This window comes from Cupressus sempervirens, chromosome 4 (assembly GCF_028749045.1).
Source record: "Cupressus sempervirens isolate cs-2001-9-10 chromosome 4, ASM2874904v1, whole genome shotgun sequence".
NCBI lineage: Eukaryota > Viridiplantae > Streptophyta > Pinopsida > Cupressales > Cupressaceae > Cupressus > Cupressus sempervirens.
In genome coordinates this window covers 888,635,004-888,638,792 of record NC_143121.1, presented here as the reverse complement: position 1 = coordinate 888,638,792, position 3,789 = coordinate 888,635,004, and the positions used below count along the sequence as shown (strand labels likewise).

Genomic DNA, 3,789 nt, shown 5'->3' with positions numbered 1-3,789 from the left:
ATGGGGCCTCTTAAAACAAAAAGTAAGTGCATCTTTAAATGAGGCACTTGAACAAATTTAAAATCAAGTTTAAAGTAGTTTGATTGTAGATGAGTCTTATCAAAAAGGTGACTACCTAATTATTTTCTTTGTACCTATCTTATAGAATATGATTCTAAACATTGATAAATAATTATATAGACAATAACAATTATTAATTTTGACAATTAGTATTCTTAATAGATCAAAGTAATCAAAATAGTAAACCATACAGTTTTGTTTACAGCAAATAATGCAGTTTTGTTTCACAACAAATAGTATTCAGTTTAGATGGGTTTTGAATTTTCTTGTGAAAGTGCAATTTTAAATGGTTATAATATACTATGAAAACCCCATCAATTCAAAGTAGTGAGACGCACATTTCTTTTACCATAGCCAATAATATAACTCTGATTTTGTTAACTAATAGTTTAGGTGATTCGAATTCCCTTGTGAAAGTGAGAGGGATTTCAGATGGGCCTTATTGAAGAAGTCAATGAACTATCTAATTGTTTTTGTTTCTCTTACTTGATTGGCTGAAGTCTGTTTGTGAAAGTGCAGGGCTTGGTCAGCTATCTACTCCATATGCTCTGGAAAGGGGTGTGTGGACGAGCGCATTACTTCTGGTAGGGTTAGGTGTAATATGTGAACATAATGGGGAGATGCCTGAAAAAAAGCCCTGAGGTGAGAAACTACCAAGAGCTTGGGGAGAGAGCCCTGGGAAGAATCATCGTGTGCACCTTTATGTACGTGTAGATATTCTTGGCGCTGGTGAGCTACACAATCTCTTTGGGAGACAACCTCGGCACCATCTTCTCCTCCACCACATCAACACACCTGAGGCTCTCCTGACTGCATCTCCCGCCTTCGCATTTGGTCACAATTGTCGCCGTTCTCATTGTGCTGCCCAGCCTGTGGCTGAGGGACTTGAGCTCCATTTCTTTTCTCTCCTCCGAAGGAATAATCACTTCCCTCCTCCTCTTCTTCACCGTCGGCTGGGCCGCCGCCTTTGGAGGCGTCGGGACAAAACGTTCCATTCCTCCCTTGCAATTGAACAATATCCCCGGGATCTCTGGGCTCTATATCTTCAGCTACGCGGGTCACGATGTTTTCCCCAACCTATACAGAGCGATGAAAAACCCCTCGCAGTTTTCCAAGGTACGAGTTCTCTTTTCTCCTCCCCACTGCGCATCATCAGTTGAATTCCATGAGTATACGTCAGATAGAGCCTCTTCATTTTGAGTTTTGATTTGTTAACTTCTATGGGGTTGGACTTAAACTGTATAGTTTAAGTTCGGTATGTGATCTGATAGATGTGAATGGACTTAAAGCAGCATAAGTTATATTTTTGACTTGTTTGTATGTTTTATCTGAAATTAGATATTCACTTTCTCATAAATGATCTAAATAAATTTATATTTGGATTGTGGTGTTTGAGTTCAAATAACTAATTGATATTTGAATAAATTTATATTTGGATTGTGGTGTTTCACTTCAAATAACTAACTGATACTTGAATAAATTTATATTTGGATTGTGGTGTTTGAGTTCAAATAAATAACTGATACTTGAATAAATTTATATTTTGATTGTGGTATTTAAGTTCAAATAACTAACTGATAGTTGTGATTCTTCTAAGGCAGAATTCTCAAATCCCAAATATGATGGCAGTTTTACTAGCTTTTTTTCCTAATATGGTTGATAGGGTCAGATTGAACCATCATGTTCTAAGTTTGGACTCCTTATTCTGATTGATGAAGCTGGACTTAAACAACACAATTTAAGTTGATGTGACTGAACTTAAACATCACACTTCAAGTTTTGACTTGTTTACATGTTTTAGATGATATATGTGAACAAGTCAAGACTTCAAGTACTTTGTTTAAGTCCAGTCACATAGACGGCCAGGTTACAGACTTGATCAGTTTTGCATCTTAAGATGGTTGATGTGATTGAGCCTAAACAACACACTTCATGCTCTAAGTTTTGATTCATCATTTGATTCCATAAAATAGCACTTCAACAGCACACTTCAAATTTGGACATGTAATCTGGTTGACAGGGCTGAACCTAAACAACACAATTTAAGTTTTCACTTGTTTACACATTAGACAAGATATGTAAACAAATTAAAACTTCAACTAAGCTGTTCAAGTCAAGCCACTTCCACCCAATTACACATCAAAACTTATATTGCTATATTCTTAAGTCTAACAATGTCATAATAAACTATCTATATTTTGACTTGTTAATATGGTTGATGCGATTGTATTCAAACAAGTTTTGATTCTTTTTATTTTATTGATATTCCTGAACTTCACAACACACTCTAAGCTTTGACTTGTTCACATGTTTTATCTGAAATAAATTTAGACATACATAAGATTCATTTTAGATGAACCACTTAAACAAATCAAAATTTAGAATATATTATTTAAGTCCAAATAACAAATACTTAAATGTTTATTATTAATTTTTTATATAAATCATCTAACTTGTATATGTATGTTTTTCCATCCCAGGTGGTTGGAGTGAGTTTTCCATTAATAACAGTGATCTACACAGGGTTGGCCTCCATGGGAGCAACCATGTTCGGATCAGATATAAAGTCCCAGATAACTCTGAATATGCCGAGGCACCTAATTTTGACCAAAATAGGATTATTGGCGACAGAAATAACACCAATGACCAAGTATGCATTAGAATTAGCCCCTATGGCAATGCAGTTGGAAAGTGTCCTTCCACACTATTTGGGATCCAAATCACGAATGGCAATAAGGGCAACCACAGACTCCCTTCTACTCATCATAAATCATAATCCTCATTATAGCCCTCACTTTGCCTTATTTTAATTATTTTTTGGCGCTCACAAGGTCCCTCCTTAGCAGTTACATCTCCATTGTTCTCCCTTGCCTTTTCTACATCATAATGTACAGATCTTCAATAACCATACTAGGGATGGCTTTGAATATACTGCTGGGAATTTTCTTATGTATTGTAAGAACAACTTCATCGGTCCAGTCACTGGTTGAGAGTGTACGGTAATCGCACCGATAAGAGTAATTGAATTGGGATATTGTAAACATCTATAGGCACTCGTTTATATAAGAAAATTTTGGAGTTATTTCTTTGGGTTATTTCTCCTCTTAAATGTTGGAATAAAATATGTTCTAGTTGTTTCGTATCGGTGTACCGTTTGAGTTTTCTTTTAACAGCAGACTATCATCCGCCCTGAAGATGATGACAGCTATAGTTTCGCAGCATATCACTAATATGACATAATTCTATTTTTTATAACTTCAAAGAGACTATATTGGTGTATCCCAGAGTATCTGTTAATAGCCCTAAGCAAGGAAAAACTTTCCTGCTTTAACATTTTTTAATTGTTTCAGATATATAAGGGAATTATGAAATTATAACTAGTTATTATTTATCGAAAGGGAACCATTCTAATATGAGGTTTTTTTTTTTTTTTTTGAGGTTATAGTCATCATTTAATACTGGTTCCAATTCTCTAGAGTATTCTAAAAAATTTTGGTTTTGGGGTATTTAAATAATCTTATTATTAAAATAAGATAAGTTTTTATTGAATCAAAATGAATAATAATAAATGGTTATTGTAGTTAGTTTATAATTTCAATTATTTTGAAAATAATATAGTGATATCATTTGGTAGTTTTGAGTCTCTTTTATGTTAGGAGTCATAGACAAAAGAAATGTTTTTGCTTATCATCATGTATTTATAAATATTTATAAATGTGTTTTTTAAAA

The 3,789-nt window shown here is 34.0% G+C and overlaps 1 pseudogene; it reads left to right on the top strand.

Moving 5' to 3' along the window:
• LOC149564243 (amino acid transporter AVT1H pseudogene) lies at window positions 1-3,075 on the top strand (annotated as a pseudogene).
• The last annotated feature ends 714 nt before the right edge of the window (window positions 3,076-3,789 follow it).